The sequence below is a fragment of the Saimiri boliviensis genome, chromosome X, assembly GCF_048565385.1.
Source record: "Saimiri boliviensis isolate mSaiBol1 chromosome X, mSaiBol1.pri, whole genome shotgun sequence".
NCBI classification, from domain to species: Eukaryota; Metazoa; Chordata; class Mammalia; order Primates; family Cebidae; genus Saimiri; species Saimiri boliviensis.
In genome coordinates, this window is record NC_133470.1 from 63,152,777 (window position 1) to 63,175,592 (window position 22,816).

Here is a 22,816-nt window from a genome sequence, read left to right on the forward strand (position 1 = left end):
TAGAGGAAAGGAAACCCAGAAGCCTGATAGGCCAGCAAAACGGTAAACATTTCTTACCAGTTTGGCTTTTGGCTTCTCTCTCTCTCTGCAAACCCGTAAAAGGGAAAATAAGGATCACTGTTTACGTACTCTGTAAATGTATAATTAATGAAAAAGGATTTAAGGTTAGTCTTAAGCTGTAGACCAGGCGTCCCCAAACTTTTTACACAGGGGGCCAGTTCACTGTCCCTCAGACAGTTGGAGGTCCGCCACATACTGTGCTCCTCTCACTGACCACCAATGAAAGAGGTGCCCCTTCCTGAAGTGTGGTGGGGGGGGGGGGGGGCGGATAAATGGCCTCAGGGGGCCACATGCGGCCTGCGGGCCATAGTTTGGGGAAGCCTGCTGTAGACAATCTTGTATGCTTTGCATGTCTTTCTGTATGGCTCTGTCAAAGAAAGGGTATTGTAGGTTAGGATGCAGGCCCAGGACCCCATAAGCCTGCTGTTCGAGCCAGCCCAGCAAAGTGTTTGATGGCAAACTTGGCTACAGGCCTCCATCTTGTTTCATGTCTTTGGGAACATAATCTGTAACCCCACGGCAATACTTTGTCTCTGCCATTTTACAATGGTGGCTGTCTTCTTGTACTAAATCATATAAGCCAGTTTGTCAATCTGGGTGGTGCCAGCTGATCCATCAAGGGCAGGGTTACAAAATATCTTAAGCACTGATCCTGAGAGCATAGGGAGGGTTAAAATCTTGTAGCCTCCAGCTACATGGCTCCTGGACCATTGTTTCCAATCCTGTGGCTAGTTTCTTGGTCTGGTTCCCAGGCAAGAGGGAAGTATATCTTGGGAAGTATATCATCTTTGTTTGAGACTATAGACTATAAATCAGGCTCCTCCCAAAGTTGGTTCTGCCTATGCCCAGCAATGGGCAAGGACAGCTTGGGGCTATAAACAAAATGGAGCTGCTTGGGTTGGATCTCTTTCACTGTCTCAGTGACAGTTTTGCAATGACAGTTTCAAAAGCTGCCTATCACTCCTTTTAAAAATACCTTGTACACTTCTGGTTAAGTCATAACCTAATTAAGGCTCTGGCTTCACCTGTAAGGGAAATTTCTGTAAAGTTTAAAAGCTGAAAATCTTAATTTCTTGGTGTGGCTAAAGTCAAACAACAAGGGATTTAAAAGGATTTTCTTACAGAGTGCTAAATTAAAAGTAGATATTCAAGTTATAGGTATATTTAAAATGCCTTTATGTTTTTCTCTTCTTGAATCTTGTTTTTTCTGGAAAAAGCCTCTTTTCTTCTCAGTTGACTGAACTATTTTTCTCCATTTTTTTGTCTTACCATTCTTATTGCATGCATAAAAGGCCCTGAAATAACTTCTGGTAGTATGGGACTCCTGGGGAAAAACAGAGGAGGTGAAACAAATACTGTTTTGGGAAAAAAACCTCTGTTTTCCTTATGAAACCCTGGCAATTAAAAGGAGATAGATCCCTATCAAAATCAAAGGCTCTGTTCTGTTTTGCATTGTGTTTTCTGACAGTTTTGAGTTTTTGGGGTATCGGAAATTACTTCGTATTATGAGAGAGCTTTAGTGTGTAATAACTAGGTAGAAAATATACTGTAAGGGATGGCTAATAGTAGTTATAAATCAGAGAAGCATGCTGTTGGTTACCTGGAAGATAAGAAAACATCCACACCCACCACTGGGAGATGAGACTCCCATCAGGGATGGGCTGATGATAAAATAAGCCAATTGGCTTTGGGTTGCCTTGCAATGAAATGCATGGTAGAAGAACTACACCATCTTCTCCTGTAGCATCTATATGGTCTTTTCATAAATTAAGCATTAAAATAAAAGCATAGCAAGGAGGTCTTAAGGCACTAATCTGCCCTTTAGTAAAAGGGTTATAAAAGATTTGTAAAGATTTCACCTCACGGTCAAATTGGTTAGGATTAGATGGAATAATCTATAAGGTTTCATGCAGATGAATTGGGGTTAACATTAATAAACTAATACAAGGGTAAAATTTTGCTTGGAACAAAATTTTCATGGCATAGTAAAGGCTAATGAAAAGGTTTTTGCCTTTTGAGTCATCATTTTGGCAAAATAATTTATGGCCATCTAGGCCGGGAGCGGTGGCTCAAGCCTGTAATCCCAGCACTTTGGGAGGCCGAGGCGGGTGGATCACGAGGTCGAGAGATCGAGACCATTCTGGTCAACATGGTGAAACCCCATCTCTACTAAAAATACAAAAAACTAGCTGGGCATGGTGGCGCGTGCCTGTAATCCCAGCTACTTAGGAGGCTGAGGCAGGAGAATTGCCTGAGCCCAGGAGGCGGAGGTTGCGGTGAGCCGAGATCACGCCATTGCACTCCAGCCTGGGCAACAAGAGTGAAACTCCGTCTCAAAAAAAAAAAAAAAAAAAAAAAAAATTTATGGCCATCTAGACATTGTCCTTCCTGATGCCTGGCTTTTTGGATGGTTCAGAGGGAACCTAAAACATTCAGAAAACAGGTAAACAGGATCATTTGACATTTTTAATCACATGAAATTGCCAAAATGATGTCCAATCTTAAGTTATATTTTGGCAAATAATACTAATATATGTTCCAAAATTGTATGGGATTTCTAAAATTCTAATGTCTAAGTATATGCTATCAATCATAATTAAGGGTAAAGTTATTATAAACCACGAAGATAAACTTCTTTGTCAGACATATTTTTAACCATTAACTATCCTGGAAACTTATTCAAAGATAATTGTTGTCTTGCATTGTTCCTTCTCAAAAGACAGTTTATAATCAAGCTACATTAAGGACTTTAACAAGTATTCTCAAATGTAGGTTTTTAATAGCTTTAAAGATTATGACATTGAAATAAAGAACATATGGAACTCAGAAAGAACTGACATGTTGACAAAGATCAGACAAAATAAAAGTTAACTAAGTGAACCACACTCAGAAAAGTAAAGCAACATTTTAAATTTTTGCTTTGAATATTACTGATCCTTGTTTTAATTTTTAGAGTCAAGGAAAGTTATTTTAAACTATTTATGGCTTTTAATAATTGAGAAGATATTCCCCTGTGAACAAAATTTGGAGCATGTTTATTTTTCTCTGCCTGGTTCCTCTAGAATTTGGAAACTCTCTGTGAATACTCTTAACTTATGGCAGTATAGTTGTTTGCATCAGTGCAGTAAGACTCCATTTTTCTTTGTCAACAGAACACAATTGGGAAAACTGGTTATTTTATCAAGGCTTTGACTGAAAAGGTGTGTTTCCCTTTAAGGAATCAAGCTTCACATGCAAAGCCAATAAAAGCCCCTTGGGGAGAACTGGCCTCATACCTTGTCTCCATAGTCCCCACACAGGGTTCCTAACCTGTGGTTGGTAAAAAAAAAAAAAAAAAAAAAAATGTCACTTTCTAACAGGCCTGTAAGCTCCAAGTTTACCTTGGGACCTCAAAAGGAGAGGATCACCCAATTCACATGTATTAGAGGATACAAACCCATGGCTGGCTCAGCTTAAAAGCCTTATCTGAAATTCCTTGTGGAATAGAGTTTCATCAAAGCCAATCCAAAAGGCCTATGCTACACTTTATGCAAATAATCAGGCCAAGTATAAGTTCATTCATAAATAGTTTTTACCAAAAATGAGGACTAGAGAGAAAAATTTTGCTCCAAAGCTTATCATACATTTGTCATTAAATCCTAGTCTCATTAACTGTTTTCATGCTTTTTGCCTACATTTTAGACTAATCCTGCTTATTCTTGTGAATCAAGTGATCTTCTGCAGCTTAGAAAAATAAAAAAAAGGATGGGTAATGTAAAAATGTGAATCAACATGCTATCTCCGGTCAATTATCTTGCAAATTCTGCCAGGTAATGAACGTGAATAAGGTGCTCATAACCCAGAGGTTTCTTTGGGAAAATAAAACCAAGGAACTAGATGCCCAAAGGGGAATTCTGTCTGTATCTTGGCAAGTATTTTAGATGGAAATTACCTACCACACCACACTTGTGGGAATTGCTGTCCTCACTCTATTTGCAATAGGGTTATACATGTTAGCGCCTTCTAACTGAAATATTGGACAGAGTTTTCACTTGGAACATATCCATGCTATCAATATTTTTGTTAGGCTCTTTTCCACAGGTACGAGCCATGTTTCAGAGTCCTGAGAGTATTCGCTGCATCTTCTATGACTAAAATTACATTTGATAAGGAAACAGTCAACTGTAAAAAGATAAATGATAAGGACATTCATTATATCTGACATATAAGAAGGTAAATAATCTTCAATGTGTCTGTTTATTAATTTACTACAAGAAACATACCCATCAATGTAACCAGAATACTTGTTTCCACATAAAGAGTACATTCTTTTCCTACAGCCAAATTAGAATCATAAAATTGCTTGATTACACACAAAATCAAAATAGGTGGCATCATTAGAAAAAATACATGCTCAATAATATCAAAGAAATCTGGTATTTAAAAGTCTATACAAAGGCCAGGCATGGTGGCTCATGCCTGTAATCCCAGCACTTTGGGAGGTCAAGACAGGCAGATTACTTAAGGCTAGGAGTTTGAGACCAGCCTGGCCAACATGACGAAACCCCATCTCTACTAAAAAATACAAAAATTAGCTGGGTATGGTGGCACATGCCTGTAATCCCAGCTACTCAGGAGGCTAAGGCATGAGAATAGCTTGAACCTGAGAGGCACGGGTTGCAGTGAGCCAAGATTGTGCCCCTACACTCCAGCCTGGGTGACATATCAAGACTCTGCCTCAAAAAAATAAAAATCAATAATAAAAGTCTATACACCAAAAGTTTCATAGTTGTTTCAGTTGAGTGACAAGATTATAGCTTATCTTGATTATATTTATTTCTTTATGTGTTATCTAAATTGTTTATAAGTATCTCCTTTTTTTGTTTGGAGACAGGATCTTGCTCTGTCACCCAAGTTAGAGTGCAGCGATGCGATCATAGCTCATTGCAGTCTTCAACTCCTGGGCTCAGCAATAATCCTGCCTCCACCTCCTGGGCTTGTGAATGAAATTGGCAGGTAAATTTCTAAAATGGTCTCATGACATTACTTCAGACTATAGCATCTGGCTGAAACTTAGTTCCTAATGTTGCTGCTTCAGTAAGAGTTGGAACAGTATAAACAGAAGCATCTTTAGAAACCTATATATAGGCCGGGCGCGGTGGCTCAAGCCTGTAATCCCAGCACTTTGGGAGGCCGAGGTGGGTGGATCACAAGATTGAGACCATCCTGGTCAACATGGTGAAACCCCGTCTCTACTAAAAATACAAAAAATTAGCTGAGCATGGTGGCGTGTGCCTGTAATCCCAGCTACTCAGGAGGCTGAGGCAGGAGAATTGCCTGAACCCAGGAGGCGGAGGTTGCGGTGAGCCGAGATCGCGCCATTGCACTCCAGCCTGGGTAACAAGAGTGAAACTCCGCCTCAAAAAAAAAAAAAAAAAAGAAACCTATATATAAGATGAGGGGCATATGTGCTTAGTGGCCAAGATGTAGAAATGCAATATGAACACATCAGAACCAAGTGGTGGCCACATTCACATTCCCATCAAAGGTAAACTGTCCCACCCACAGTTCTGGAGAACATAATTCTGGGAAGCAGTCCTAGACAGCAATGATTTTTAGAATATGATCGGCCTTGTAGTCCAAAGCAGAAAGTACTAGATGTGAGGGACACTTCCCAGGTGCCATTATGTATCATCACAAAACTCAAAAAGTAACTACCCAAGCAAGGCAGAGTTAAGCCACTGAAATTCTTACACTAAGGAATAAAGTCTGTGAAATGCAAAATAAATAGAATTTGTGAAATGCAAAAAAAATGGAAAACATTAAATAAATACCCTTGGGCACTATATCATACACTGGAGCAACAAGCAACATTTAATTATGAATAGTTGAAAATTTATGGGGAAGCAGAATGCAAACTTAGTAAAGGTTGAGTCAACAATAAGGAAGGCACTGAACAGACACACAGAGAAATTAAATGTTAAAGGTGGTTATGCTAGGATGGATGACACAAATCCTTGCTGCTGACATTCCCAGATCTGTCTTGAAATGAAATTTCCAAACTCAGGAAATGGAATTAATATTTTTCTTTAAATTTTAATTGTGTCTACTCAAATACAGAATTTTCCTTACTTGAATTCTTGTGAGATCCCGGTCGATCTTAGAGGCTGAACAAGGCCAGCCTTGGGTGGCCCAAATTGCTTGGGTAGTCCCAATTGCTTGGCTGGCCCAAGAGATGTACATTTCTTAACAACACAAGAGCCTACAGAAATTGCTAAAGGGATTTCAGCCACAACTGAAGTTCACCAAGAATGAGTTTTCTGGAAGTGTCACAGTAGGGAGTAAGGAAATAAGAATCCCCACCAAACATAAGAGACTAGAATGATAATAGTCCCTATTAGACCATGATGAGGCTGCAAATTAGGCATTTAAAGCTATCAAAAATGATGCTGTGAGGGACCTCGAAACTTTTATAATAGACCAATTTTAAATGTTTTGTAAAGGGCCAGGCAGCAAATATTTTAGGATTTGTAGGCCATAAGGTCTCTGTCCCAATTACTCCGCTCTGCTACTGAAGCATAATTAAGCAGCCATACACAAACACCCATAAGAGTGAGTGTGAGACCAGTGCAGTGGCTCACGCCTGTAATCCCAGCACTTTGGGAGGCTGAGGCAGGTGGATCACCTGAGATCAGGAGTTCAAGACCAGCCTGACCAACATGAAGAAACCCTCGTCTCTACTAAAAATATAAAATTAGCCAGGCGTGGTGGCACATGCCTGTAATCCCAGCTACTTGGGAGGCTGAGGCAGGAGAATCACTTGAACCTGGGAGGTGGAGGTTGTGGTGAGCTGAGATCACACCACTGCACTCCATTCTAGACAACAAGAGCGAAACTCCATCTCAAAAAATAAACAAACAAAAAGAATGAGTGCGACTGTTCCAATAAATTTTTATTTATGGACATTGATACTTGAATTTCTTGTAATTTTCATGTTATTAGGTATGATTCTGATTTTTTCGACAATTAAAAAATATAAACAATTATTTTTGCTCACAGACTGTATAAAAATAAGTGGTTGGCCAGATCTGGCTCTTGGGCCAGTATGCTGGATGAACTCTGATATACAGAACTGGGAGGCTGCATCAAAGATGGTCCTTTACCTTATTTTTCTTTGAAGACGCTGTATTTTAATATGCTTAAGGATACTGATGTCCCTGGCGATACTTCATGTAAACTGCCTGTTTAGTGAAATACTGTTGCTCTATTTTTCTTACCATCTTAACTACTTTAAGTACATACAGTTCAGTAGTATTAAGTATATTCACATTTCTGTGCAACCAATCTCCAGAACTTTTTCATCTTTCAGAACTGAAACTCTATACCCATTTAACAATGCCCCTTTTCCCCCTCCCCCCGGCCCCTGGCAACCACCCTGGCACCCCCTGGCAACTACTTTCTGTTTCTATTAATTTGGCTCATGCGTCAAGCTACCAGATACCATCCTTCTGGGACACAAGAACTAAACAGCAATTTGTGTTACTATCTAGAGTGGCAGAGGTGAGTACATTAGGGATTCTACACATGAAAATTATAATATGTTAAGGGGCTCTAGGTTAAAAATATTATGTAAATGGCCAGGCATGGTGGCTCACACCTGTAATCCCAGCACTTTGGGAGGCCAAGGCAGCGGATTACCTGAGGTCAGAAGTTCAAGACCAGCCTAGCCAATATGGGGAAACCCCATCTCTATAAAAATACAAAAATTAGCCAGGCATAATGGCAGGTGCCTGTTATCCTAGCTACTTGGGAGGCTGAGGCGAGAGAATCACTTGAACCCAGGAAGCAGAGGTTGTAGTGAGCCAAGATCACGCCACTGCACTCCAGCCTGGGCAACAGAGCAAGAGTACGTAAAAAAAAAAAAAAAAAAAATGTAGGCCAGGCGCGGTGGCTCAAGCCTGTAATCCCAGCACTTTGGGAGGCTGAGGTGGGTGAATCACGAGGTCAAGAGATCGAGACCATCCTGGTCAACATGGTGAAACCCCGTCTCTACTAAAAAAAATACAAAAAATTAACTGAGCATGGTGGCGCGTGCCTATAATCCCAGCTACTCAGGAGGCTGAGGCAGGAGAATTGCCTGAACCCAGGAGGTGGAGGTTGCGGTGAGCCGAGATTGTGCCATTGCACTCCAGCCTGGGTAACAAGAGCAAAACTCCGTCTCAAAAAAAAAAAAAGTAAATAATATTTAATATATAAATATTAAGAAATATCTGGCTGCCACATAATAAAATACACCTGTTACAGCAGTCATGGTGTCTGCCAACACACCCTCAGCCTCTTCTAAGAAAAACAGAATTGCACAAAATGCTTATTCAACACATAGCCATAGAAAATAATGTTTAAAATTTTTAGAACAGATGAGGTCTTTTAAAAATGGAATCACTGTCAACAGTAGAGCTTTGGAATAATGACTCTTACCAGATGGTGCATTTCATAGGAAGTGTTGTGAACATTAGTAGGGATATGTTCAGTTGTCATAATGATTAGATCGAGGTCACCACTGACACTTAGTGGAAAGCAGTCAGGGATATAAGATATTCTACAATGTAGCAACCAGTCCCTCAAAGCAAAAAACTGAAATATACCACTAGACTCATTATAAATTCAAATAGTACTTGGGTACATAAGAATGAAAACTTTAACATGAAGTGAAACAAACAACTCAGTAATTCAGGATGTTGTTAGGAAAATGAGCAGTGGCTCCTGCCTGTAATCCCAGCACTTTGGGAGGGTGAGGCAGACGGATCACCTGAGGTCAAGAGTTCAATACCAGCCTGGCCAACATGGTGAAATCCCATCTTTACTAAAAATATAAAAATTAGCCAGGAGTGGAAGTGAACACCTGAAATCCCAGCTACTCAGGAAGCTGAGGCAAAAAAAAAAAAAAAAAAAAAAAAATCGCTTGAACCCAGGAGGTAGAGGTTGCAATGAGCCAAGATTATGCCACTGCACTCCAGGCTGGGCAACGGAGCTAGACTCTGTCTCAAAACAAACAAAAAACCCAGAATAGGTGTGTTGGCTTAAGGTTTCATTACTGTGCCAAATTACAAATCTAGTTGAAAAATTGAGTCTAATACCAGTTATTACATACTGTTAAACTGACAAATTTAGTTACAAATAAGACACACTTGGTCAGGGAAGGTAGAAAGCTGATGAGGTTCTTAAAAGCTTCCTTGAATCCGTTACTATGCTGAGGGGATTGGCCACCCAAATTCTCCAATTAGATTCCTATGAAATACCAGATTGCCAAACTGTCATATGTATAGCTTCACAATCTCTTCCTCTTACTTGACTTAACCTAAGTAAGTTTCTATTGCTTGTAAACAAACTCCAAACATGATTTTTTATTTTTCTGGAGACAGGCTCTCACTCTGTTGCTTAGGCTTCAGTGCAGTGGTGCTATCATGGCTCACTGCAACCTCCACCTCCCGGGCTCAAGCTATACTCCTACTTCAGCCTGGGACTACAGGCACCAGCCACCATGCCCAGCTAATGCTTTTTAAAATTTTTAGTACAGACGAGGTCTTGCTATGTCGCCCAGGCTGGTCTCAAACTCCTCGGCTCAAGTGATCCACCCACCTTGATCTCCTGAAGTGCTAAGATTATAGGCATGAGCCACCATACCTGGCCTGATTGTTTTTAAATGGCACTAAGAACAGGGTTGGACAGCTAGGGCAAATGACATATGTGGCACATTCAGAACTGGTTGTGAGTTTCCAGTAGAAAGCACTGAGAATATCATCCATAGGGCAAAATGGAATACTAATAATCCTCATCTGCCTTTGCCTTTGTACTGGAAACCAGATCTCACTTAAGCCCACCAAAGGCAAAGTTTGGGCCTGCAACAGCTGATTTCAAAAAGACAAAGGAATGTAAGTCACGTGTTCAAAATGCCTTAAGTGGCTACTCAGGTAATATACAAAAGTAAGACCAAGCTAGTTAGTATACAATATGGTAAACCAGAGAGAAGGCGGCCCTTCTTTAAAATGAGTCTACCACTGATTGGCCTCAATGTGAATTTAGACCCCATCTTCTGATATTTCAGGAGAAAATAAAAATCCAGATTTTTATATAAAATCTTTTCAATTTTTAAACATTCACTTGATTTTAGAGAAATACTGTTTCTGCAAAAAAGAACTGTCTACAGGAATGATCTAGTCCAGAGGATACCAGGTTGCTCAAAATGTCTTATAAAGTGGTTTAGCCATAGTAATAAATACTATACAATTATACTGGACCAAAGACATACATACATATATACAAATATATAGCTGGGACAAAAATTTCACAAAACAATACAGTCATCCCTCAGTATCCATGGAAGATTGGTTCCAGGAATCCCTACAGATTCTAAAATCCATGGATATGCATATCCCTTATATAAAATGGTATATTTACATGTAACCTACATATATCTTCCCATCCCTTTAAATCTCTAGGTTATTTATAATAACTAATACAATGTAAACACCATATAGTTATACTGTATTTTTATAAATTTGTATTATTTTGTATTGTTGCATTTTTTTCCCAAATATTTTTTATCTGTGGTGGTGGAACCCAAAGATATGGAACCTGTGGATACAGAACACCTGGTGATACCTGATGATGCCCTTTGCCAGATGAAGGCTAGTATTTTCTTTGCCAGATGAAGGCTGTTATTTTCTTATTTCCTTATTTGTATTCTATCTAAACCTATTCTTTCCTAATCTATTTCATTTTAATATACACAATTGCATTCAAAACTGTGGCCCAGTTTTAAACACTGCCCAAGGGAAACTGCCAAGCCCCTGGCTGAGTTGAAGAGGTAATGGTACATATCCATGTTTCATACCAGGATAAGCCAAAACTATGAAGAAATAGAAGCTATGAGATTATAAAAGCATTTATAAACATATTCTGTCGGCCTGAAACATTTTAAAACATTTGAAGCTGCCCGCCTCAACCCGATCGGTTCCAGGATCCCCCACAGATATTCAAGACCTTTAAATAAAATGCTCTAGTAATTGCATACAACCTATACACATCCTCTCATATACTTTAAATCATCTCTAGATTTAATAAAAAAGCCTGAAGCCAATCAGGCTTTTTGTAGACAGCTGGTAATCTTAAGCAGACATTTCCACTGGGCAACAATCAGCAGGAGTCAAGTACTAAAGTCTTCCCCTTTGAAGGAAATATGTCCCAATTAAACATATCAAATACTCCCTACTATCCTCCTAGAAGCGTCAGTTGCCCTTTACCATCCCATTTGCACCCTTGTTTATATTTTAAAGAAGTCGCTCTTCTAATGTCTCTATCAAAGATGATTGAACAAAAGATCACCTCTCACACACAAAAGCCAATGTTTCAAGAAAAGAGGAAAACATCAGAACCATCTTATACATTTATGGCATCTGGATCCTACAGGCATTTGCAATTGCAGTCCTTGAAACAAAGGAGAGAGAATTGGAGTCAGTTGTTAATGGATACATTTAAGCTATAAGAAACAAGCAAAGTAAAAGCAGCAAAACAGGGTAATCATCATATTAATGACAGGACACAAAACTGAAGATCCACAAACTACTGCTGCTAGTATATAAATATCTAACTAAACTGGGATACAACAGGCCTAGTAAATTTGTCTTTTCAGGAATTTGAATTGAGCTATCAAAAGTCATCACAGTTAGCAAAGAAAACTGAAGCTGAAAGGATACACAGCAAGCTAACATAATGCAGAGGTGAAATCAAGAAGGTCATAAGCAAGCAAAACTTATGAGGAAGATGAAGCCATAAGTAAGCAGAACGTATAAATAGGCTAAAAATCTGAGATGAAGGACTGAGCACCGTGGCTCATGCCTGTAATCCCAGCACTTTGGGAGGCCGAGCGGGTCGACTGATGTCAGGAGATGGAGATCAGCCTGGACAACTTGGTGAAATCCCGTCTCTACTAAAAATACAAAAATTAGCTAGGCATGGTGGCAGATGCCTGTAATCCCAGCTACTCAGGAGGTTGAGCAGGAGAATCACTTGAACCCAGGAGGCGGAGGTCACAGTGAGCTGAGATCTCACCACTGTACTGCACTCCAGCCTGGGTGACAGAGCAAGACTCCATCTCAAAAAAAAAAAAAAAAAAAAAAAAAAGATGAAAAAAAACAAAGTGGATGGGTGAGCCAATACTTAAAAGCAGAAATTATAAGACACAAAAGATAAGCAGAGACAAAGCAGCAAGTTACATAGATGGCACAACACTAAGAGAAAGATGTACAAACTCTGGCTGCTGAGTTTCCTGGAGCTTCTCTGAATCCAGTTCCCATCCCTAACAGGCATAATCATATTAAGGTCCCCCTTGGTATCCACAGCAGGACTGGTTCCAGAATCCCCCACAGATATTCAAGTCTTTTAAATAAAATGCTCTAGTAAATGCATACAACCTATACACATCCAGATCACCTGTATGTGAAACTACATGTGATCCAAGTCACCATTATTCCCCCACAGGTAGCCTGCAAATAACCTGTCATTATGTGAGCTCAAAAGAGAATTTGTTTCTAGCAATCACAAGTGCCTACACAATAGCAGGAAGCAGAACAGCCCCACTAGGAGGAATGCAGTTTAGGAAACTGGCTACGAACCTGAAGAGAATCCTATTTGTTTTGAAGATGTTGTGCAAACCAGCTTGTGAGATCATGGAACTTTTAGAACTTTTACCCAGGAGAAAGTGAGTTTTTAAGACACTTCATAGATGCTGTGATTAAGCAGCTTCGGAGAGCTAAATCAGACAGAACGAATGTGTCATAGTGTTATCCACGCCCAAAATCTTTCTAAAGAAAAACTTTCTTTGTCAGGCAAACATGCCTGCTAAGAAAGTGTTCTTATGACCAACTATCCCTCCTCCAAATCCAAAGTTAGTCGGACCAAGAGCAAGTAAGGCTCAGACCCACTACCTTTTTCTTAAATAGTTTTCTTGGAACACAGCCATGCTCATTCATTTATGTATTGTCTATGACTGCTTTCATGCTACAAGAGCAGAAACCATATAGCCCACAAAACCTAAAATATTTACCAATCAGGCCTTTTAGAGAAAAAGTTTGCCAACCCTCATCATAGAAGAGAGCATAATCCAATGGCAGGAAAACTGAAACAGGCTCAGAGAATATTTAAGTAATGTTAAAAGCAGAGCACTGGAGAAAAGATTTGGAAAGTCCTGCTGTTGAGAGCTCCACAAGTACCCTTTCTACAACCCCCCAAGCCCTGAATGTGCTGGATATTTAAAAAAATTAGTTACATACTACACACCAAACAGGTTCCCAGTGGGAAATATTTATATTAAATAAATAAAAAGTATAAAGGAATTATGAACTATAAGAAAATATATTTATCTTCCTATTGTAAAACACAAGTGGGTAAAGAAAAAGATATTTGAGCTACATACAAATTAATAATTTATAGGCCAAACTGGGTGAAATATCTGCAACATATGATAAACTAAAAATAAGTGTGAAAAATAAACTCAAAAATAAGACCCAAGATTTTTATCTGTTCTATCTTGTTAGGAATCAAAGATATACAAATTAAAATATCAAATTTACCTTTACAATTGGCAAAATCTTTCAAAACCTTAATATAGTATACTGGAGAAGAAGTTAAAAAAATAGGCATTTTTATACACTACTAGAAGGACTACATATTTTTTTCCAGCCTCAGAAAATAAACACACTTATGTACAAAAATTTATCTACAGAGATAGTCACTGTAACATTATTTACACACAAGTAAAAGAGCAGTAATTAAAACAAGGTTCCAAATATCAGATACAAGTTAAATTTTTACATTCATGCAGTGGTTTATTGCGTGCCAGTTTTTACAAGATGTTATTAAAGTATGTTTAATGGCATGGGATATATCTGAGATTAATTCAGTTTAAAACAATAGGCAACAAAAGATTTCATTAGTGACCATAACATCAACGATTGAAAAAGACTGCCATCCCCTGCAAAACAACTCACTTTCGAACACAGAAAAAGGCCGGGCTTGGTGGCTCACGCCTGTAATCCCAACACTTTGGAAGGGTAAGGCAGGCGGATAGCTTGAGCCCAGGAGTTTGAGATCAGCCTGGGTGACATGGAGAAACCCCATCTCTACAAAAAACACAAAAGTTATCTGGGTGTGGTGGTGTGCAGCTATAGTTCCAGCTACTCAGGAGGCTGAGAGGTAGGAGGATCCCTTGAGCCTGGGAGGCCAAAGCTGCAGTGAGCCACGATAGCACCACCACACTCCAGCATGGACAACAGAGTAAGACCCTCACTGTATCAAAAAAAAAAAAAAAAGAAAAGAAAAGGAAAAAAAATAATAATACATCAAATAGAAAATAAAATTTATTCTAACTTGGAGAAGGGGATAATGAAAAAAAAAAGAAGAAATAAAAAGTAAAATAAAATTTAAAATATCGAATTTCGCAAACATAATACAAAATTCTTGAAAAGTATGAATCTGGCCAGGTGCAGTGGCTCGTGCCTGTAATCCCAGCACTTTGGGAGGCCCAGGAGGGTGGATCATGAGGTCAGGAGTTTAGAGACCAGCCTGGCCAGCATGGTGAAACCTCATGTCTACTAAAAAAAAAAAAAATATGAAAAATTAGTTGGGCATGGTGATGCACACATGTAATCCCAGCCACTTGGGAGGCTGAGGCAGGAGAAATGCTTGAACCCGGGAGGCGGAGGTTGCAGTGAGCCGAGATCACGCCACTGCCTAGGCGACAGAGGGAGACTCCATCTCCAAAAAAAAAAAACATCGTCTCAAAAAAAAATACAAGGTTGGTTCATTATTAGGAAAGCTATTAAACATAACAAATACAACAAAAAGGTCAAAGAATAATATTTACTTTTATATTCAACAATCACTTACCTGACTGAGAAACCTGTTCTTTTGTCCAGATCACCTTTTGAGAGATCAGTGGAAGAATTAATACTTTCTCATCCTGAAAGCCAAATTTAGGGTTTGACATAGCACAGTCCCACTACCTTACCTGTTAAGACAATGATTATATCCAAAGTAAACTCTGTATTAAATTCACTTATAAGCCTAAGTAGGGTAGAAGATATGTTGGTGAAAAAGGTAATCACACCAGAGCTGATAATGTAAGGTTAAGAACAAATAACATAATATAAAGACAACATCACTTTTAAACCATGCAAAGAAAAACCAATGACAATGAAGAGATTCATCTAAGGGATGGTAATAACATGGCCCATGAAGAATATTCATGGTATTCGTAAGAATATTCTGCAATTCATGCAGGTAAGACACAGTTCAGAGGAGACTTTTCAGTGCTGACTCAAATGCAGCTGTATTATTTTTATTATATTGTACACACTGAAAATCAAATCACTCTGAATGGTTGTTTTATTGTATACATCTTTCTGTTTGAAAGTCTTTGTGTATGTATATTGTAAAGCAGGAATCAGCATACTATGGCCCCTGGGCCAAATCCAATCTGCTACTTGTTTTTGTAAATCAAGTTTTATCAGAACACAATCATGCTCATTTGTTTCCATATTGTCTATGGATGCTTTCATGCTACATCAGCAGAGTTGAATAGAGAGACTACCTAGCCCTCTACAGAAAAAGTTTGCCAACCTGCACCATAGAGTGTTCCTTAATGGAACAGCTGGCAAAACTTAAGACCTAGCAGAATAAATGAAATGTTCATTCATAGTAATTTACCAAATTAATTAAAGACTATTTCTAATAAACTGACCTAAGTTGTCAAGTCAGAATACTGTCTTATGATTTGGTGTAAGAGAAAGAACACTGAGTGATGAGAACCAATGATAAAGCAATAACAACAAAAATTATGTGTAAAGTCACACATACTTTGTTTTTTTGGTTTTTTTTTTTTTTTTTTTTTTGAGAAAGTCTTGCTCTGTTATTCAGCCTAGAGTGCAGCATCATGACCATAGCTACTGCAACCACAAACTCCTGGGCTCAAGTGATCCCCCTGCTTCAGCCTCCCAAGTAGCTGGGACTGCACGGGACTACAACCATTCATCACCATACCCAGTTAACTTTTATTTTTCAGCAGAGATGAGATCTCACTATGTTGCCCAGATTGATCTCAAACGCCTGTGCTCAAGCAATCCTCCCACCTCAGCCTCCCAAAGTGTTGGGATTACAGGCACAAGCTACCACATCCAACCTCCATCTCTACTCTTGAGTCTATGTGACCCTTATCCATTGTATGTATTAGGCAGCTATTCTGAGTGGAAGGAAAGGTATTATTTTGCAGGAAAGAACAATATGGTTACCCTTATATACAAAGGGCATAGAAGTATTGAAAGCAGATGGAAAAACAAAGACATTTCAGAGCACAAAAGATAACTGACCAAACGATAGGCTATTGGTGTACATACTCACTTAGCTGTGAGCACCAGAATAGAGTGAATCAGAGGAAAGTAAAGAAGGGGTACCCATTCAATATCTGCTTCTTGGGTCTAACTAGTTTTAATGATGCTAATATATACAGTGAATGCTAATAAGCTTGATTCTATAACCAGAAATTTCTCTAAAGAAAATAATCAGGCAGGTGGATCACGAGGTCGAGAGATCGAGACCATCCTGGTCAACATGGTGAAACCCCGTCTCTACTAAAAAGTGCAAAAAATTAGCTGGGCATGGTGGCACGTGCCTGTAATCCCAGCTACTCAGGAGGCTGAGGCAGGAGAATTGCCTGAACCCAGGAGGCGGAGGTTGCGGTGAGCCGAGATCGCGCCATTGCACTCCAGCCTGGGTAACAAGGGCGAAACTCCGTCTCAAAAAAAAAAAAAAAAAAGAAAATAATCAAAGAAGTACACTAAAATTAATATTTAACATTTAGATAATAGAGCCATGTGCCGTGGCTCATGTCTGTAATCCCAGCACTTTGGGAGGCAGAAGCAGGCAAATCACGAGGTCAGGAGTTCAAGACCCGTCTGGCCAACATAGTAAAACCCCATCTCTACTAAAAATACAAAATTAGCCAGGTGTGGTGGTGCGCACCTGTAATCCCAGCTACTTGGGAGGCTGGGGCAGGAGAATTGCATGAACCCAGGAGGCAGAGGTTGCAGTGAGCTGAGATCACGCCACTGCACTCCAGCCCGGGCAACAATGTGAGACTTCATCTCAAAAAAAAAAAAAAAAAGGCCGGGCGCGGTGGCTCAAGCCTGTAATCCCAGCACTTTGGGAGGCTGAGGCGGGTGGATCACGAGGTCGAGAGATCGAGACCATCCTGGTCAACATGGTGAAACCCCCGTCTCTACTAAAAATACAGAAAATTAGCTGGACATGGTGGCGCGTGCCTGTAATCCCAGCTACTCAGGAGGCTGAGGCAGGAGAATTGCCTGAACCCAGGAGGTGGAGGTTGCGGTGAGCCGAGATCGTGCCATTGCACTCCAACCTGGGTAGCAAGAGCGAAACTCCATCTCAAAAAAAAAACAAAAACAAAAAAACAAAAAAAAAAACAAAACAAACAAAAAAAAAAAATTTAGATAATAATAAAATTTAAAACCTAAAAGTATGTTGTGTAAAGAGAAAAATGGCTGAATAAGACTAAAAATAGCACATGACAGTGTTCTAGGATCATGAGTAATTTTCATTTCCCTCTTAATACTACTTTTTGGTGGTTTCCAAACTTTTTTTTTTTTTTTTTTGGAGATAGAGTTTCCCTCTGTCACCCAGGCTGGAGTGCAATGGCACAATCTCAGCTCACTGCAACCTCCACCTCTTGGGCTCAAGCAATTCTCCTGCTTCAGCCTCCCAAGTAGACGCAATTACAGGCATGAGCCACCATGCCCCACTAATTTTTGTATTTTTAGTAGAGATGGGGTTTCTCCATGTTGGCCAGGCTGGTCTTGAACTCCTGACCTCAAGTGATCCACCCACCTTGGCCTCCCAAAGTGCTGGGATTACAGGCATGAGCCACCATACCTAGCCAACGATAAATTCTTTACATGCATAAACATAATAAATACGTTAAAAAAGAGAGAAGAGAAACCTACTGTGTGTACCCCATGCCCCAGATAAATGCCAAAAAGACTTGAAGTTGGGGATAACCCAGCTGCCTGGATTATCAAAAGACTTTAAGTTGGGAAGTGTAATGCAGTCTCAAAGGCTAGCCTAAGAAAGAAAAGAGAAAGGGAATTAGAAATAGGACACACCTATGACAAAGAAGAAGATGGACAAAGCGATCATGGAAGGAGAACAGAAAAAAAAAGTAAGAGGAGGGTTCAGATTTAAAAATCTTGCTTATCGCCGGGCGCAGTGGCTCACGTCTGTAATCCCAGCACTTTGGGAGGCCGAGGTGGGTGGATCACGAGGTCAAGAGATCGAGCCCATCCTGGTCAACATGGTGAAACACCGTCTCTACTAAAAGTGCAAAAAATTAGCTGGGCATGGTGGCGCGTGCCTGTAATCCCAGCTACTCAGGAGGCTGAGGCAGGAGAATTGCCTGAACCCAGGAGGCGGAGGTTGCGGTTAGCCGAGATGGCGCCATTGCACTCCAGCCTGGGTAACAAGAGCGAAACTCCGTCTCAAAAAAAAAAAAAAAAAAAAATCTTGCTTATTCAACAGGATTAAGAAAGGAGACCAGAGCCAGGCATGGTGTCTTACACCTGTAAACCCAGCGCTTTGGGAGGTGAAGGCAGGTGGATTGCTTGAGTCCAGAAGTTTGAGACCAGCCTGGGCAACATGGGAAAACCCCATCTCTACAAAAAATATAAAAAATTAGTTGGGCACCGTGGTATGTACCAGTAATCCCAACTACTTGGGAAGTTGAGGTGAGAGGATCACCTATGCACGGAAGTCGAGGCTGCAATGAGCAGTGTTTGTATCATCGCACTCCAGCCTGAGTCACTGTCTCAAAAAAAGTAAAATAAAAAAGAGACCAAAAATTATTCCATAAAATGGAATGCTTTCTATCTAGGGACTATATAAGGTCACTGGACTTTGGCCTTCCTCATCTTGGTGAACATCTCTTTCCAGTTACAAAGACATCCAGTGCGTAGTTTAGGAATGCTTTGCCATGGATCAGGAGAGAAATTAAAACCCCATCATCCTTAGCCTGTCTCAAGAAGAAAACTGACCTTTGTACTCAGAATGGAGGCTCTGGGAACTTAGGGTGGGCTGATACACTATGCATAACCATTTTTCACTTTACCTGTGAACCATTTCAATGCTCCACTAGTCCCATAAGAGGCAAGGCTGTGAAAAGGCCAATAAATGCTACATGACCAGTTAAAGGGGAGTGCAATCAAGAAGGCCTTTCACTCTTTGAAATTCTCCAAGTGCCATACATTTGGCTGTCTTAAAGCAATGAGCCATGCTTGCTTTTACAGGGCCTTTTTGCGGCTCATTTCTCTGTGGGAGACCATTGTGTCTGGAACCATAGTTTATCCTGCACCTGACACTTAATATGCCTACTCTGGGAATTCTTCTACCTACAACTATTTATTTACCTGATCCCAACTGGTATTAAAGTTCTAAAAATTTAACAGAATTCTTAAAGGTTCCCAATCCCTCCCAGAAACCCCATCGTCTCAAAATCACTAGCTATTAAAAGCAAAAACAAAAAAAAGGTGGCTCCTGACCTAGTCTCTTTGGGTATGAAGACATATTTACTATATAAAGCTGTCACCTGCCTTGAAAAGATTAAGACAGCAAGGAAGTTCTTAGAAAGTGTGTATGTGGCTGGCCTCGGATAAGAAGGAGAAACTGGCCAGGTGCAGTGGCTCATGCCTGTAATCTCAGAACTTTGGGAGGCCAAGTCAGGTGGATCACAAGGTCAGGAGTTCGAGACCAGCCTGGCCAATATGGTGAAATCCCGTCGTTACTAAAAATACAAAAATTAACCAGGCATGGTGGCGCATGCCTGTAGTCCCAGCTACTCAGGAGGCTGAAGCGGAAGAATCATTTGAAACTGGGAGGCAGAGGTTGCAGTGAGCTGAGATCATGCCACTGCATTTCACCCTGGGCAACAGAATGAAATGCCATCTCAAAAAAAAGAAAGAAAGAAAGAAAAAATGGAGAGAAATTGCTGAGAAGGAGGACTTGAGTTTGTGTTTGTTTTTGTTTCTTGTTTTTGAGAGAGGATTTCGCTCTCCCAGGCTGGAGTGCAATGCTTCGATCACAACTCACTGCAGCCTCAACCTCCCAGACTCAAATAATCCTCCCTCCTCAACCTCCTGAGTACGTGGGACTACAGGGATGTACCACCATGCCCGGCTAATTTTTTGTTTTTTTGTAGAGACATGGTCTTGCTATGTTACCCAGGCTGCTCTCAAACCCATGGGCTCAAGCAATCCTCCCACCTCAGCCTCCCAAAGTGCTGGTATCATGTGGGAGCCACCACACTCGCCTAAAGAAGAAGGGTTTTAGCTAGGAGAGTATTACCAATTCACTTCTAAGTTGTTAAGTGGGATTACAGAAGGGATGATCATTGCTATATACATCAACCATGATATGCCAGGGCAGAGTGAATAAGGATATGTATGGATAGGTGATCAATACTGGTACCTGATTCCTGATTCCAGTGAGCATTTTATTTTGTACCCATCAACTAAGTCTTTCCTAAAGAATTCAAGGACTTTTTCCCCAGTTCATGTATTACAGTTTGCTATTCTATGCTTACTTAAATAGAAAATGCAAGGGGTGGGCATGAGGGCTCATGCCTATAATCCTAACAGTTTGGGAGGTGGAGGCAGGAGAATTGCTTGAGTCCAGGAGTTCAAGACCAACCTGGGCAACATAGTGAGACCCTATCTCTCAAAAAAAAAAAAAAAAAAAAAAGAGAAGAGAGAGAGAGAGAAAGAAAGAAAAAAAAGAAAATGCTCTTAAGTCCCAGTTCTGCCACTGATTACAATGTGACCTAGGTAAAGTTACTTAAGCGTTCTAACACTCATTGTTGAGATGGTGGTAGTAATAACTCAACACAAAACTAACTGTTTCAGTTTTCTATAAGGATTCAATGAGACAGGGTACATAAAGCACACAGTAGGTGCTCAATGAATGGCATCAAATTATTAAAAAGCTAAATGTCATGTATTTCCTCAATAGAGAACTGCAGAAAATTAATCTTCTAAGGGGGCTTATTCCCCCTTAGATATCTGCAGAAATATGCAAAAAAAGCCAGAGAGGGGAAGTGTACTAAAATAAGGATAAAGTCTTAATTAGAAAACATAAGTTGTAACTTTTTGGATACTCATGAATGGCTCAATTTTAAAAGTTATCCCTGAATAGAAGGAAAAAATGGGGGAATCATACATATAGAATAAGTGAGTTAACTACAGTGAGGCATATAAAACATAGTTCCTTCTGTATATGTAGCCCAATTTGTGAATATGCTTTCTTGGTGAGATTAATTTGAATGGGAAGAAATTCAGAAGCAAGGTGATTACTATGAGATTCCATAAATTCTAGGATCAACTGTAAATGCAAGTCCCATTGAAAGGAAAATGGGAAGAGGAGGATTTGTGGACACAGTACATTTATTTAACCTATGCCAAGAATTGGCAAACTTTCTGTGAAGGGCCAGACAGTAATATTTCAAGCTCTATGGTCCATATGGTTTCTATTCCAACTACTCAACTCTGCTGTAGAATGAAAGCTGCTATCGATAATAATGAATGAACACAACTGTGTTTCAACAAAACATTTACAAAAGCAGGAGCTTATATTACTCATATTTCAGTTATTCTGATCTTCTGCAGGAGTGATCACAGACTGGATAAGCATATAATCTACATGAATCGTTTTAAGAAGGATATAATATAGAGTAAGTTGCAGGCTTTGAAAGTGCTGGCCTGTCACTTATACTCTGGAAATGGCATTTCTAACAGCCTCCCTGACAAGAATCAGGGCAAAGTCAGCCTCTCTTCCCCTACTTACCTTAATCACCATGTTACCTTAATCACTGAGAGGACACTCGCTCTTTTGCTGCATGGTCACTCACATGGAGGATATGGTAGACTTTAAAATACTTTTCAAATATCCTTCACAATCCAGCCTAGTGAGAAGTTACAAAAAGGGAAAAGACCGTTTGCGTTATCTATGACCTTCCCAACACTCAGTTTGGTCAGCCTCCATTGCATTGAACAACTGTGGCAGGTATTAAAAAGGAGAATGGGAAGAAGGGAGAAAACCACAAGATGTTGCTTAGTTTAACCTAATCATTCTCCACATCATAATGGGAAAAAAAGAATTGATATAACACTTATGATACATTATACATTTACTGGTTACTTATCCCTTTGTCTAACTTCACAAGAACGAAAGTTCTGTGGCAAGACTTTGTTAATGTCTGCAACATTCTCTGGCACGTAGTTAAGTACTTAATAACTGTTGAAAGAAGGCTAGAAGGGCCAGATCATGACCAGTTTCCCTTCTCTTTTCTATCACCAACTGAGGAAGCCCACCAAAGCCACTGACAACTTATCAAGGCTTCCCAACTGCCTCACAAGGACATCCGTGGCAACCATAATTCATCCTCACCCTCTGATGAAACTTGCTGGGCAGAAAGCATCGGTATGAGTAACAGGCAGATCTTAATGTTGCTCTTGACCAAGGACAAGTTTTCTGACCATCCAGGAATCTGCATGTTTAACAAGCACCCCAGATGATTTTTTGCATACTAAAACTTTTTTTTTTTTTTTTTTTTGAGACAGAGTTTCGCTCTTGTTGCCCAGGCTGGAGTGCAATGGCGCGATCT

The 22,816-nt window shown here is 40.0% G+C and overlaps 1 long non-coding RNA gene across 3 annotated transcripts in view; it reads right to left on the reverse strand.

Moving 5' to 3' along the window:
• LOC141582867 (uncharacterized) overlaps positions 1–22,816 on the reverse strand; it is a 91,886-nt gene that overhangs the window by 54,489 nt on the left and 14,581 nt on the right. For all 3 annotated transcript variants that reach the window (XR_012515775.1, XR_012515776.1, XR_012515774.1), the window contains exon 3: positions 1–22,114. This exon is cut by the window's left edge and continues 23,048 nt beyond it. This is a non-coding gene — a long non-coding RNA (uncharacterized LOC141582867). The remainder of the gene's footprint in view (positions 22,115–22,816) is intronic.